Below are 17,744 nucleotides of genomic sequence, written 5' to 3' on the forward strand. Positions count from 1 at the left end.
CCCCCCATGCAGTCCTGGTGTCCTGCTGACTGATTTGGCAACTGCTCCATCAATTTAATTGATTTTTTATTTGCTTATTATTATCCTATTATCACCTGTTTTACAGATTATTTCTGAGTTTGGCTTTTAATTGTTACAAGTGTATTGGAAAAAAACACTATATAAAAATTACATATAAATAAATCATAAATTTACCTATTTTCCTCGATCATCTCCAGCGCGGGGTTTCTGCACACACAAAAAGAAATACCCATCATCAACACACAGCTTAATAAAGCTTGTGGCCTTTGATGGATCTCATGTCTGTAGGATTTCTGTGTGCCAGGTTATAAACATTTTTTCTCAACAACGTTTATAAACAACGTTTTCTCAAAAATGTCAAAAATCTCAAAAACCAAAATAACATTTCAGATATTTTATAATGTGATCTGCGATCTGCTTTGTGCTGATCGGCTGTTCCATTTTGTTATGACATGATCTGTTAAAACAAAATCACACGACTATTTTGATGTGCATGCTGGAATTTATTGGATAAATGTGTTTCCATCATAGTTTATGCACATATTTTTTGCAGATAAAAATTTTATCCTACTCAGTTGTGCAAATATTTTATGCATGTTTACAAAATTTACGCACATCCTGGAATTTCCATTAAGCAGTGTTATGTGATACTCCAAAATGCATGGAAATAGGTGGATGAAGTACATTGTATTACATTTCAGGTCCAATCAATTCTATTCAATTCCATCCAAAAAAAACACACATTTATTTGACGTTATCTGAGTCCCGAGTCAAGCGCTATAGATGAATTGAATAAACTAAATTGGCCATAGTGTATGTGTGTGAATGAGTGTGTAAGGATGTTTCCCAGTGCTGAGTTGCAGCTGGAAGGGCATCCGCTTTGTAAAACAAATGCTGTAAAAGTTGGCGGTTCATTCCGTTGTGGCAACCCCTGATGAATAAAGCGACTAAGCCGAAGGAAAATGAATAAATGGCTTGCGCCTCAGAAGAAGAAGACAACACTCTGTTAATGCACAGTGCTTTTTAAAGGTGCGAAACCACTCTTAAACACTCAGAAATAAAGGTACAAAATCTGTCACTGGGATGATACCTTTTTATAAAAGGTACACTTTTGTACCAAAGAGGTGGACATCAGTATCTTTAGGGAACACTGTTGTACCTTTAAGTTACTATGAAGTACACATTTGTACTTTTGGGGTACTAAAATACCCTTTAAGGAACTGTTAGAAACAAAAATGTACCTTTTGAAAAGGTACCACCCCAGTGACAGATTTTGTACCTTTATTTTGAGAGTGTAGGTAACCGCTCAAGACCAAGCCACTATGATGATGTGTTTTGATTATGTGATATTCCAAAATGTGCATGAAAATAGGTGGATGGAAACATGGCTACTGTAACCTAAGTACTCTGTATAACTTTTCAGGTCCAGACAATTCTATTTGAAAAATAAAGCACATTTATTTGACATTATTTGACAGTCCAGAGTCCATTAAAACTGAACACAACCCCTGGCCAGTCCTACTGAGGTCTAAAAGCAGATTTTCAGATCCAAGTGGACTTGTGAAGACCTCAACTAAATCTAGGTATATGCACCAAAAACAGTAACATCCCTCATGTAATGACTGGTGGATGACATGTAGATACAAATATATTTTTAGTTTAAAATATTGTTTAAGGGGATCATAGAAATATAGTTTGACCTTACTATTGACCAAAGGACTCTTTATTTCATCAATTTAAAAAAACACTGCTTTTTGCTTTATTAAAACATAATGAATGGTGGACCGTTTCATCAGCCAATTAGTTTCATGTGCTTCTTTGTAAAAAAAAAAAAAAAACAACAAGATCCAGTTCTTTTCCCAATACAAGTATTTGTGGGTGTTCTGCTCTGCTTACAATTAGTTGATTCACAAAGTGTGAAAGATATTATATAGAACATTTAAACCCGACTGTGAATAGGAGCTTTGGTAAGCAAGTAGGGTTGGTTAAATAGGATCAGCTTCATTATAGATTCAGCACTGACAACGAGCCTTTAGACAACAGGTCACCAATGCTGGCCGCCTGCCATTGGGAACGATGGGAGTCTGACAGACGCAGCGAGACTTGCAGTTGGGCTGCAAACACATTTTCTTCTTTCTTTCCCACTTTCTCTCTCTCTCCCACACCCACACGGACAAACGGACACACACTCTCACACGCCTCCTCTCACCCGTCTCAGTGTCAGGATTCAGGGAAACTCTGTCGCTTTGACCTAATCCGCTTTTCCGCCCAGCTGTGAGGGGAAAGTCACCTTTTGATTTGATCACATTTGAATGCAAAAAGGGCCGGAAAGAGGTGACTGTGTATCACTCCTGGAGATGCTTGACGCAGGACTGAATGGGAGCTGTTGTAGTTAGGGACAAAAATGTGACAGGCAGCTTTATCACGGTTACCAAGCCAGAGAGTCCGAAAATTATTACCTCTTTTAAGCTGGGATGCATGCATTCAAAGGGGCCTAACCCAACAGACACTGCTCTGCTGTTCAGCATCTTGACGGTGTTGGGATTCGCTGTTTCTTTTGGGAAGATGATGAACTAGAAGAGGCCAGTGACTAATTTAAGCAAGGATTACGTCAGTGTTTTGGCATGAATAGCACATCCTGTGGGACAGTAAACCAATTATTTTGCAATTAAGAAATAATTCAGGAAATTTGTTCACAATCATGAAATTCTATTTAAAATCACACGTGAAGTGGAATTGCCAATTTAACATCCAAAAACACAATCACAAAGTGTTCCACGCACACACAATAAAAAGGGCTAGCTGTACAATTGTTACCAAGGAAAGCATTGCTGAAAATATGTTGACGCGTCTGCCAAAGGCGTAATTGTATCAGTGGAGTGATGAGATCATGAGTTCATTTACACTTTGTTGAGATGCAGATGTGAGCCTCCAGTAGTTGAATTGGTCGAACAAATAACGCCATGTTCCTTTTGGAACACACATTGTGATCTTGGAGACAAGGGTCTTTTATGATATGAAAAGGGTGTAGTGTACTAGTACATGTTTTATTGTCTGTATTGGTGTACTTTTCATTTGTTAACACTGAATAACATAGTTTTCACTCTTGTTAAAGGAATGAAAGTCATTTTAAAGAAACATCAAGTAACACCTTCATTAAATGGGAAGTTTTGATTGCAGTTGGGATCAAAATGTCACACACTGAAGAAATGTATGTTTCAACTCAGGTATTAGTAAATTATTACAAATAAACATCTAATTACATGCTGAACTGAACTTGAGGTTTAGATTTTTTTTTGTAAATTTACACCTGAGCTATTTCAAAATTGTATTATTATTTATAAAACTGTATATACAGTTGAAGTCAAACTTATTAGCCCTCCTGTGAATGTTTTGCTTTGCAAATATCTCCCAAATTATGTTTAACAGAGCAGGGAATTTTTCACAGTATTTCCTGTAATATTTTTTTCTACAGGAGAAAGAGTTTTTTTCTTTTATTTTGGCTAGAATAAAAGCAGTTTTGAATAAAAATTTTTTTAAGGTTAATATTACTAGGGCACCTATTTAACCCCTTTTTCAATATTTAATTACAATAAGTCTTTTGTGTCTCTAGAATGTGTCTGCAAAACACCCATCAGATTATTTATTATACGTTTCAGAATATTGGAATTTTCTGCTCTGAACACTATGTAGTTGTTTTTGTTGCCTGTGCCTTTAATGCTGCCCACCATTCCCACGTGCCTGGCTGTGTCGGATAAACAGCCATGAGGGAAACAGATCTCTCATAACGTCTGTGAGAAATACTACAGTAAGCACTTTCCCAATAGTTATTTTTTAATGTATTTGTTATGGAGTTAATTCAAGCCTTTCTACAACGATGAGTCACACACAATGTCGTTACAAAGTTAATGCGGACGCACACACATACACACAGCTCGAGCGTTTAACTTTGTGCTGTTTTTGCACGGCAAATGTGACAGGATACATGTTAATATCCACTGCTGTATGTATATCCGTTATGTTAATATACAAAATAAACCTGATTTAACGTCCACAAACTGGGATTGAAGCGTCTTCTTTTATAATTGGTACTGACATGGAGCTGTGGTGATAAAGTAAAGATGGTAAAATCGATGTTTAATAGTTTTAAAAACATTTTAAGCTCATCTGATGATGATTGATGATCACAGAGAGCTGAACAGATGTTTTAATCCCAGTTGCTTTGCACACGTCCTGTCTTCTTGATATGATTATACGTGTTTCTACGGAGACATGGTAATACGCGGCTGTCAATCAAATCCGTGGGCGGGGAAACCGCACTCCTAAGTCATGTTGTAGTCAGCCTCAAAATGAGAGGGATTTGGATCCTATTTTAACATCAGGAAATTTTTAAAAATACACTTTTTATTGTGTTTCTATCACCCCAATATGACTGTGGACACAACATACCTACACACAGTTCTGTCCAAACAGCTTCCAAAAGATGATTTTCATCATAGGTGTCCTTTAAGATATATTTTCTTCAATTGTCTACAGAACAAACTATTATGTGTTGAAGAAAATTTTACTTCCATTAAATCTTCTGACTTCAACAGTGTATATATACAGTACATATATATTCATTCATTCATTTGCTTTTCAGCTTAGTCTCTTTATTAATCTGGGGTCGCCACAGCGGAATGAACCGCCAGCTTATCCAGCATATGTTTTACGCAGCAGATGCCCTTCCAGCTGCAACCCATCACTGGGAAACATCCATACACACTCATTCACACACACACACACACACACACACACACACACACACACATACGGTCATTTTTAACATAGTCAATTCACCTATACCACGTTTTTGGACTTGTGGGGCAAACCGGAGCACCCGAAGGAAACCCACGCAAATTCGGGGAGAACATGCAAACTCCACACAGAAATGCCAACTGACCCAGCTGGGGAACCAGCGACCTTCTTGCTGTGAGGCGATTGTGCTACCCACTGCGCCATTGTGCTGCCCAGTACATATATATACATATAACATTATTTTATAATAAACTATTTTAAATAACTTAAACAAGGCCCCCTAGAAGTAAATGTATTCTTTTCTGAGCAAAATGTTAAAACTACCACCACTTCTGAACTTAAAAACTATAAAAACCTCTTCTTACAACGATATAGCCTGTGGCTATATATCATTAACTGCTCTTGTGAGTCATTCTGCTGATTTAAAAAGCTCTACAGACTCAACAACATTTGAAAGACATGTCAGGCAGTTGTTTAATCTGTCACCCTGTGATAGACTGAAAGAACCTCATCATGCATGCTTCATGCACTCTTTATCTCTCAGCGTGACACAATTGAGCAGCAGTTGGTAGTTGCGAATTCACATATAAATGCTATTAGGTCTCATTTAAAATCTCTTAATTGTAGAATTTTGTCAAGCCAGTTTTAGAATAAATAAGTAAATCAGACGTTTGTTATGGAGTTAATTCAAGCCTTTCTACAACGATGAGTCACACACAATGTCATTACAAAGTTCATGCGGACACACACACATGCACACAGCTCGAGCGTTTAACTTTGTGCTGTTTTTGCACGGCAAATGTGACAGGATACATGTTAATATCCACTGCTGTATGTATATCCATTATGTTAATATACAAAATAAACCTGATTTATCGTCCACAAACTGGGATTGAAGCGTCTTCTTTTATAATTGGTACTGACATGGAGCTGTGGTGATAAAGTAAAGATGGTAAACCTCATCATGCATGCTTCATGCACTCTTTATCTCTCAGCGTGACACAATTGAGCAGCAGTTGGTAGTTGCGAATTCACATATAAATGCTATTAGGTCTCATTTAAAATCTCTTAATTGTAGAATTTTGTCAAGCCAGTTTTAGAATAAATAAGTAAATCAGACGTTATCTGTTAAATAGTTTTAATTTTAAACGTTTATGTTAAATAGGTAATGCATGTTAAATAGACAATTTAAGGCATGAGCATAGGGTTTTAATTTTTACATCGACTAATAAAATTGTTTGTAGTAAGAATAAACTTATAGCGTAACCGGTTGTCACATCAAACCACGAGATCACCATAATACATCAAACAATAATCAAAACAAAAGTCTGTGCTGGTTTCTCGTGGAATAAAAGTAATTGTTCAAAACCACATCGTATTTTAGGGCAATCTTAAAGCCACCAACACCTTTGCCGTCTTTGGCTGGTTGGGATGATAAATGACTTTAATAAGTTTGTAGCTTCAGGACACACTACAGGGAAATAAAAGTAAAACAACTTACGTGTATCAGTATTTTGGAGATTTACATATAGGTTTTTTAATCATGTGTAGACTAGCCCAAAGTCTCAATGACAGACATACTGAGCAAAGCATTTCTTCTCATAAACGTTTGTGTAACTGAAGTCAGAATCAGGAGCCATTTCTAAATCTCATTCATGATTTTTTCCCCTTTTTTTCTCATCTGAGGGGCTGCAGGGTATATTCAGGATATTTGTAGCATTTTCTGCTATTTGTCTTCATAAACTCACTTAAATAAAATTAAAATGATATAAAATGATTGGTTTGTTTCATTATTGTTATAGGTTAATTAAAAAAAAAATTAAATTTGCTATCAATTGCCCTATAGGCTATTGGAAATAGCCTAATTAAAAAATTCTACTTTTTTTCTTCAGCAGAAAATTAAAAAAGATTTTTTTTTAATATAATATTTTAATTTGTCCTTAATGCAACACAGAGCAATAAAAAAAGCAACAACAACTATAAAGACAGAAAAAAGGCAAGCAAAACACAAAAAGACAAAAGACAGAAAAAAAAGATTTCAAAACCATTGTTACATCAGTTCTTGCAGTTTTATACATAGGTTAACAATGTTACACATATATTTCTAGACCAGTGGGCACAGGCAATATGGTGATCTTGCAAACAATAACAGGGTCATACATTTAAACTGGTATATTTGACATTTGACAGATAATTTTAAAAAAGGGTTTGCAGGTAGCTTCAAAGCCAGCAGTGTTATCAGAAAGATTGTATCTAAGTCTCTCAAAACGTAAAGTGCTAGAGAATTCTGAAAGCCAGGATTTAAAAAGTGGTTGTGATGCCTTTTTCTCCATAGACAAAGAATATTTTTTAACTATCACATTCCATATTGGACAGCTTTTTTCATTTGATGACTGAACCCTCAAACTGGACCAAAAACAGCAATTGCATTTTTTATACATTTAGAGGAGATGGGGGAGTAGAATTTGTTAAGCTTAACCATAAAATAATGAAGCAGATGTACAACTTTATATTAAATTAGTTGGTGTCTTGAGTTAATAGAGCATCTGATAGCACCTTGATAGACTTTTTCCAGTCCTCATTGGTAATTTGAATGCCTAAATCTTTCTACCAGGAATCGTCCAAATACAAGGTAGATATGTCTGATCAGTAAAAACATCTGTAAAATGGGCCATCAAATTTGTGGAATCAGGAGCGGGACTTGTAGAGCTGTCCATCAGTGGAGTTGCTCTTCAGCAGGGCTCGACAATAAGGACTATCCGATGGCCCACGGCCAGCGTGCGAGACGCTCTGGACACTAGACAAGATGGTTACTGGCCTGATCAGGGCAGTGCTGCCTTGTCACTAAAGTTTAGCTTGGCTGCAACTGTCTGTCAATTGCGTGCAAATACAGTCTTAGGGTGCCTTCACGCCTAGATGTTTGTTTCTGAACCTGCCTCGTTTGCCCAGTTAGCGCTGTTCATTTGGAATATGTGAATTCCGCAATCACGCTCTGATTGCCGCCAACTCAAATGGTCTGCAATCGCCAGATTGAGGTAGTGTCGGTTTGATTGAAACAAACTCTGGAGCGGATCGATTTTAGTGAGAAAACAAAGCGATCCAACGAACTAACCAGGTTATATCCCCGTTTATTACGGTTGTGTAATAGCCATATATATAGCTATATGAAAAGAGAATGATGAGTTGGGCGGGATGTCATTCCAACTGGTAAATGTGCTTTTCATGTTGATTATGAAAGTGAAAGCTTGCCGAAATATTACCAAGTGCTGTTTATCCATTAGGAAAATTGACAGAAATTACCATCTGATAATTTTTCCATATTTTAATCTTATAATATGTTGTATTAGGCCTATTATTTTGTTGATTTCTGCACTGACACCTCAAAAGAAAGTCCAACATTGATCTGTGTCATGATCTGACTGCAGTCCTGGTGTATTGCCGAGAAATGCACCCCTACGGTAAAATACACACACCCCCTTCATTAGCATTCTCAGTCTACATTTAAGAAAAACCAAAAGCCATAATTGATTAAAATGTAGGCTAATATAATTATTATTTTAATGGATCAAGCAAGAACAAGAAGTGAAATGCATTTTAAACCTAGGTTTACAAATAAATGAAAAATAAAAATATTCATTGTAGTATAGACTGATGTAATGAGCCTGTTTCTAAAATTAGGCCTTTTGGTGGGTTTTAAACAAATGAAAAACATAAAATTGTTGTAGTTTTCAATTAAATCACACATTAAACAATTCACTTTAATTCATCTTGTCAGTATTGTATTTAAATTAAATCTATTTAAATATATGTCTTCTGTAAGGGTTCCATTCATGGAACTCACCTTAGTCACTGTCATTTGTTGTCTTAACTCTATATTATAAAATATTTGTTAATATATGCACATTTCAGAGTGGGTGCATTTTACGGCAGGGGTGCGTTTCTTGGCACAACACTGGTTCATCTGTTATTTCTCTCTATAATTTAAGCCTATAATTCATAGTGCTAGCCAACGTTTTTTTAAAATAGATTGACTAATTCCATTAATAGATTTTTACAAAACTTGACAACAAAAATGAGACCATGTATGAGAAAGTCTGACCACTCTGATTTACATTTGTTGATGATGTCTGTGGGTGTCAAAATTAAAATTATTATTAAATATAATATGATATGATATGATATAATATAATATAATATAATATAATATGATATGATATGATATGATATGATATGATATGATATGATATGATATGATATGATATAATATGATATGATATGATATAATATAATATAATATAATATAATATAATATGATATGATATAATATAATATAATATAATATAATATCAATCTACACAATCTACATTGTAAAATGCGCTATAGAAATAAAGATGAATTGAAAAAAATGTGATTAATATCAAACTCTGTCACCAAAAAAGTTCTTCTCTCACCTCCAAACAAGGTCACTATGAATAGCTTTTTTTAGCCGATCCTGCAGTAACTGGAGATCAATGTTCCTGAGGAGCTGCGAATTATTATGGGTTTTGATCGCACAAGTATCGGCTGACAGTACCGTGCCACGTTTTATTTCAAAGAGCTCGCTGTGACAATGGCTTCTGGTAATAATAGTATATGTTTCCCCTCCTGGAGAGGCTGTGAATGCTATCTCCACACACCATCTCATTCCATCTGAGCCTCACACAAACCGCTGACATATCACACAAATACCTCCTTTATTAGCTGGCAGTGATTGTTTGCTGAATGGGATAGTGGCCCCCAGGACCCCAGCAGACATTCCAGCACAGTGTTACACTTACATGACATAAGAGGAAGGTATATTTCTGTGGAACAGGTCTGTACTGGCTGCCGTTGAGGTCTCTTTCCAGGATGTAGCCTGAGCAGAGATGCTTGCTATACAGCTGCGATGGGAAATACTGTTGGATATTATTCTCTTCGCTGTAGTTACTGTATATTTAGCAGATTCTATTGTTGTTTATGCTAAGATTAGCTTAATGACTGCTTTTACTTAGCTGATTAGCTGAGGCTTTTATTTGAGTATGTTGATGTACTGACTAACTAAAATGCAATATTAAATAGGGGAAGGGCTTACTTTTTGCACATCGTTCTCTCATAGCAAACTAACTGTAAGTGGGGTGTGGGTAAAAATATTGTGGTGGAAGCAGTCAAACTGACATCAACAGAGAAGGAATGCCACTCCAAATGCAGAAGCAAAACATTTGGTGGATTTACTTGCACATATTAATTGTTCACATAAAGAATAACAATATGCACTAGCAAAATAAATGTCAGTGTTTTCTCTAGGATTTTTTCCAGCTGTGGCGGCAGTCTCTGTTGGGCATTTTACACAAATCTACCAACCCCATGTGGCGTTATTTCATTGACAAATGTCGTGAGCGCAGTATTAAGTCGAGATCGCATTCATGTAATAGTCTACGAGCATGTCAATCTCTGTGCTCGAGCGCCGATTTCCGTGCACAAAACTTCTTGCATGCCCTCAAATATACGCTGCTCAAGTGCAGATTTTCTTGTGCGCTCTCAAATAAATGTTGCTGAAGTGCAAATGAAGTGCAAATATTATAGTTTCTAAAACAGAAATATTCAGTTTTTGGATTCTCAAAGCAGGAACTGAGAACAGTTTTATTTCTAGGACATAAGTTCTTAGTTCACTTATTTTAGAGCTCAATCTAATCCAGCAAAATAGGAACTACAGTGACATAAGGGTACATTGATTGGGCAAAGGCATGCCATATAAAACACAGGCACAATAAGACATTATCATACGTAAACATACAGAAAGATTATGTTAGCATTTACCTGTTGCATTTGTCTGTGATGTTTATCTCTTGGGGTTTTTTTTTAGTCTTGATAATATTTAGCACTACAATGTAATGTAATATGTATTTATAGAGTACATTTTTCGTGTATGGCCATACACCCAAAGTGCTCCACAATCATAAAGGGGGTCTCTTCACACCACCACCAGTGTGCAGCATCCACTTGGATGATGCGACGGCAGCCACATGACACCGGCGCCAGTGCACTCACCACACACCGGCTATAGGTGGAGTGGAAAGACAGTGATAGAGCCAATTCAGTGGATGGGGATGATTGGGAGGCCACACTCTCAGAAATAAAGTTACATAAGCTGTCACTGGGGTGGTACCTTTTTAAAAGGTACAAACTTGTACCTTGAAGGTCCATATTAATACCTCAAGGATACATATTAGTACCTAAAAGTCCCATTCCCTCTCATCTCCTGCAAGCCATTTCTCCTGCAGTCATACCAACACTGACTCACATAATTAACACATCTCTTGACTCTGGTCTATTCCCTACTTCATTTAAGCAGGCTAGGGTAACCCCTCTGCTAAAGAAACCCAACCTGGATCAAACGCTACTTGAAAACTACCGACCGGTATCCCTGCTTCCATTCATGGCCAAGATTTTGGAGAAAGTAGTGTTCAATCAAGTCCTAGACTTTCTTACTCAAAACAACCTCATGGACAACAAGCAATCTGGCTTTAAGAAAGGCCACTCAACTGAGACTGCCCTGCTCTCGGTCGTGGAGGACCTCAGACTGGCTAAAGCAGACTCTAAATCATCTGTCCTCATCTTGCTGGATTTATCAGCTGCTTTTGACACTGTAAACCACCAGATCCTGCTATCTACGCTTGAGTCACTGGGCGTCACAGGCACTGTTATTCAATGGTTCAGTTCCTACCTCTCGGACAGGTCATTCAGGGTGTCGTGGAGGGGAGAGGTGTCCAACCTACAGCATCTATACACTGGGGTACCTCAGGGCTCTGTGCTTGGACCACTTCTCTTCTCTATCTACACGGCATCTTTAGGAACAGTCATCCAGAAACATGGTTTTTCCTACCACTGCTATGCTGATGACACCCAGCTATACCTCTCTTTCCACCCTGATGATCCCTCGGTTCCAGCTCGCATTTCAGCCTGCCTGTCAGACATTTCACTCTGGATGAAAGATCATCATCTCCAGCTTAACCTCATGAAAACGGAAATGCTTGAAGTTTCTGCCAACCCGACTCTTCACCATAACTTTTCAATCCAGATGGATGGAGCAACCATCACTGCATCCAAAATGGTAAAAAGCCTTGGAGTTACGATTGATGACCAACTGAACTTCTCTGACCACATTTCTAGAACTGCCCGATCTTGCAGATTCGCACTCTACAACATCAGAAAGGTCCGACCCTTCCTATCTGAACATACAGCTCAACTCATTGTTCAAGCTCTTGTCCTCTCCAAACTGGACTATTGCAACTCTCTGCTAGCCGGGCTACCAGCTAGTTCTATCAAACCTCTTCAGCTGCTTCAGAACGCAGCAGCACGAGTGGTCTTTGATGAACCCAAAAGAGCACATGTCACTCCGCTACTCACCCGTTTGCACTGGCTTCCAGTTGCTGCCCGCATCAAATTCAAAGCTCTGATGTTTGCTTACAAAGTGACCTCTAGCTGTGCTCCTTCGTATCTGCTCTCACTTCTGCAGATATATGTGCCCTCCAGAAACTTGCGTTCTGTGAATGAACGTCGCCTCGTTGTTCCATCCCAAAGAGGGAAGAAATCACTTTCCCGAACTCTCACATTCAATCTGCCCAGTTGGTGGAATGAACTCCCTAACTACATCAGAACAGCCGAGTCACTTGCTGTCTTCAAGAAACGACTAAAAACGCAACTGTTTAGTCTCCACTTTTCCTCCTAATCTGCAATTGCCTCTCTGGCTATACCACTAACTGAGCCCTCTTTCTCTCTCTCTCTCCCTCTCTAATAAAAAAAAAAAAAAAAAAAAAAAAAAAAAAAAAAAATTCTACTAATGTTTTGCTTCTTAGACTTTTACACGCCTGAAACTTGTCTATAGCGCTTGTTCACTGCTGCTCTTATAGTTGTGTAAATTGCTTCCTTGTCCTCATTTGTAAGTCGCTTTGGATAAAAGCGTCTGCTAAATGACTAAATGTAAATGTAAATGTAAATGTAAAAAGTACAAAACTAATATATATGTTTGAGGTACCAATATGGACCCTTTAGGTATGAATGTGTACCTTTTGAAAAGGTACCACCCCAGTGACAGCTTGCGTACCTTTATTTCTGAGAGTGCGTGATGGGTAAGGGCCGATGGAGGTAATTGGCAAGGACACCAGGGTTACACTCCTACTCTTAATGAGAAGTGCCCATAGGATTTTTAATGACCACAGAGAGTCAGGGTCTCGATTTAACATCTCATTCAAAAGACAGCGCCCACAGACAATATAGTGTGCTCTTCACTATACTGGGGTATTAGGGCTCACACAGACCACAGGTTGAGCACCTCCTGCTGGCCTCATTAATACCACCTTCAACAGCAACCTATGTGGTCTCCCATCCAGGTACTGACCAGGCTCAGCTCTGCTTAGCTTCAGTGAGTAACCGGTCTTGGGCTGCAGGGTGATATGGTCTACTTTTTACTGTACTTATTTATCTATCTTTCATTTCCATTAAAATGAAAGACAAAACATTTTAATCATGTTGTTCTCCATCCCCCTAATGCTAACTTTAGCCCATGACGTTTCATTATTGGCATCTATGGTTTCTTGAACAACCTTAAAGATCAAAAGAACCTTTCTAATCCATAAAGATTTCTTTAAAGTAGAAAATTATTTTTAGATCAACACAATGCTCATCAGCCTATGAAAAGTTCTTTAGGGAACCAAAATAGGTTCTTGCATGGCAAAAACTCGCACCTTTGTTTTTAAGAGCGTTCTTAGAAATGGTGAGTAGAAAGTGATCTTCCCCCAACATTTAATTCCACACTAGTCAGCCAGAGCAAAAAAAAAAGAGTTATTTAATTAGCATCTCTCTCCTTGTTTCTCCATCTGACATCAGCATGGCTGCCCAGCTGTGTTTTTCTGAAGAGAAAAGGACATGTACACAGTCTCCTCTGACCCAGCGCTGAACTGTAGAGGCAGCCAGTAGAGCTTCATGAAGCGTTGATACTCAGCTAACCTGAGCATACAGAGGGAAACAGTTTTGGATTAGTGAGCACTGGAATGAAGCAAAATACAGGAATCTCAGGATGCCTTTTAAATGGAAAGTCATGGTGTAAAAAGCACCCCTGCTGGCAGAGTTTTTTTCAGCAATGCCTGGTTTGAACAGTCAAAATTACAAACAAGGTACCCTCAGTTCCACATCAGTTGCATAGGGAGTACGGTGCCTAGTACTGGAAAATTTTGGTGCAAACAAAACTTGTTTCAAAAACACGCTGCCTTTTTAAATGGTCAGATTTATTTGTCAGATATGATACATCATCTTAAAATGATACATGCAGTCATATTCAGAGTGGTGTGTGACATTTCACGGGTGATATTCAGTATTAACACAATTAGGAGTTTGCATGGGGCGAAAATTTCACAATGCAGATTTTATTACTTGTAATTTCATAACTTCTGCTCAACAGAAAAACTGCTTGGTTTAAATCACTGCTTGGTAATTTCTGTGTATGTACTATGTACTTTATTCATCAGTGCTGTCAATGCTAATCAATGGGCCTTTTTGCGCACACCTTTATGGCCTGAGATGCTGACAAAATAGATGAGATATGGCAGTCAAGGATATTAACATGTACTACTTGACAAAAGTCTTGCTGTCGATCCCAGTTGCAAGAGCAACAAATAATAATTTGACTTCTAGTTGATCATTTAGAAAATTGGCAGATGGTAGATTTTTCCAATGAATCATTTGTTGAACTGAACTGCATCCAATCATCACAAATACTACAGAAGACCTGTTGGAACCCTCATTCTCACAGAAATCAGTCAAGTTTGGTGAAGGACAAATCATGATTTGGGGTTACATTCATTGTGGGGGTGTGCAAGAGGTCTGCATAGTGGATGGCAACGTCAACAGCATGAGGTCTCAAGACATTTGTGCTGCCCATTACATTACAAACCACAGGAGAGAGCAAATTCTTCAGCAGGATAGCGCTTTTTCTCATACTTCAGCCTCACATCAAAGTTCCTGAAAGCAAAGGAAGTCAAGGTACTCCAGGATTGGCCAGCAGAGTCACCAGACATGAACATTATTGAGCATGTCTGGGCTAAGATGGATCATGGAGACATTGAAGATAAATCCAAAGTATCTTGATGAACTCTGGGAGTCCTGCAAGAACACTTTCTTTGCCATTCCAGGTTCACAACATCGCACAGATGACTTTATTAATAAGTTATTTGAATCATTGCAGAGATGTATGGATGCAGTCGCCGAAGCTCATGGGAGTCATACACAATGTTAATTCTTATTCCACTGCATCATGACTTTAAATGCTGTATATTATTTCTGTTAAGTGACACTGTTGTCTAAGCAAAGTCAGACCTTACTGTCCTAATTAAATGATTAAACATCAAGGCATGATCATATTTTATTTTGGTAAAATAAGCGTAATCTAGAGGTCTTTGTCTTTCATATAAGTCACTTCTGATACCAAATGATCAACTAGAAGTCAAGTTATTATTTGTGTTTTTAAAACTTGGATAGGCAGCAAGACTTTTGTCGGGTAGTGTAGAATAAACATTTAAAAGTGCAATTCAATAACAATGTGATTGTCCATAAAAAGTGTTTATATATATATATATATATATATATATATATATATATATATATATATATATATATATATATATATATATATATATATATATATATATATAATTAATTTTAGTATTAAGTTGTTATATGTAGTTTTAATTATTTTATGAAGTGTAAAAACAAGATCATTCTCCCTTGAACTGAAGATCAGACTGTTCCAGCAAATGGTCAATTCGAGATTTCACTCTAAATATCAACTTTCCATTTTTGAAGAAGCTTCAAGCTGTCCAAACAATAATAGTGGGGGACAGCAACAAGCAACATGAGGCAACCCTGGGAAAGGGGAGTGCGCCACTTGGAATAGGGGTAGAGGGAAACAATCTTATTTTCCTTTGCATGAGAAATATGAACTTGCTTCCCACATCTGTTTGCTTAAACTTACACTATTGCCAGGTGCACAAATCATCCAGACCAGGGCCATCATGATGACTTCATACAGTATCTTTCTAAGAAACCTAATAAGATTGATAAAGATAGTGAAGTTTAGTCATTTTTGAGGTGTTCTATAGCACAATTGTTTACATTCATAAAAAAAAAAACATACGCTTCTGTATGGCACTGATCATTTATAAAAGCTTTAAAAGATTTGTTCACCCAAAAATTAACATCCTCCGATGATTAATTGATGACCACCATGTTGATCAACCCCCCGAGATCTTCATGGTTCATCATCGGGACAAAATTATTAAAGGACATTTTAATGAAATCCAAGAGCTCTCTCATTTTCCATAGACAGCAACAGCCAGGAGACATTCAGAAAAGGAACCAAACCATTCCATGTGACTTCAGTAGTTCAACTGTAATCATGCGAAGCTACAAGAACACTTTTGTGTGGCAAAACAAACTGTAAAAAACTGTTCATCCGCATCTAGTCAAGATGTACATTTACAGTAGTACAAGCAATATGACACATGCGTGATGTGCTGAAGACTCTCATGGCAATATGTCGTACCACCTGTAGTAAAAGCGCACACTAACCCATTCCTGCCCCGGAATGTTTTTCAATATTTTGGGTTCCTTTCTTTGATTATCTTGTGATAGTTGCTGTCTGTTGGGGAATGAGAGAGCTCTAGGATTTCATCAAAAATATCTTAATTTGTGTTTCAAAGATGAACAAAGCTCTTGGGGGATTAGAACAATAAGAGTGAGAGTAATTACTGCCTTTCCGTCAGCTTATTCCTTGCTTTATCTGGGGTTGCCACAGTGGAATGAACCGCCAATTACTCTGGCAGTTGTTTTAAAGAGCGAATGCCCTTCTAGCCACAACTCAGCACTGAGAGTACAACCCTCAGTGATGGGAAATGCTCAAACATAGGAATGAGGAGTCAATGGACCTGGTACCGGAATCAACTCCAGGACATGAATTGACTCCTAGAGTCAAGTCTGTTTTTCAAATCCTCCTGAATGAAGCAGTCACATGCTACAATTATAATGCTTATAATGAGCACAATGAACACTAAAGGCATCCGCATTATATGCATGCTCACACATTTTACGCTTTTGCTATTGAATTTTGCGTCCACGAGCACTCTAGGCTATTATAAATAGTGCTGCGGGATGAAGTTTGCTTTCACTTTCAAATTCCTATGAAACGCACCTTATTGCAATTTGGTTTTAAAGATGATCTGCGTGTAATGACTAGTTTGCTGTGTTATAAATTAAATATAGCATATGTGTGTAAATTTGGAGCAGATCGACATCGTACATACGCACTGCATGCCAAGGCATATTTCACAAATTTATTTATTTTTTGAAGATTTGTTTTTGGCCTTTTTGCATTTATTAAGTGGATAGGACATTATTTCAGACAGGAAGTGAAGTGGGAGAGTGAGAGGGTGTAGGGACGGGAAATGTCCTCGAGCCAGGATTCAAACTCGGGCACCCTGAAGTGCTATTGCACCATATGTCAGCGCGCTAACCACTAGGCTATTGTGCTGACTATTTCACAACTTATTTAATTAATTGATTAAAAAACACTAATCATAATGACAAAAGCAGCCAAGTTTTATTCATTCACAAAATCTGACAATACATGTTGTGTTTTTTTTCGTTGTTGTTGGTTTTTGGTGCTGGACACACTTAATGTCACCTCTAATATTTAGGCTATTCTTCTTGTTTATTTTGTAAATAACTACAAATTACAAACATTAAAATTAAGATACAATTTATAACAAACAACATTTTTTTTTTAAAAAAGTGGATTTTTAAATAAAAATATAGCTAAAGGTGCGTCCCAAATCGCATACTTATGGACTATTCTATGC

This window comes from Danio aesculapii, chromosome 11, assembly GCF_903798145.1.
Source record: "Danio aesculapii chromosome 11, fDanAes4.1, whole genome shotgun sequence".
In the NCBI taxonomy this organism is placed as follows: Eukaryota; Metazoa; Chordata; class Actinopteri; order Cypriniformes; family Danionidae; genus Danio; species Danio aesculapii.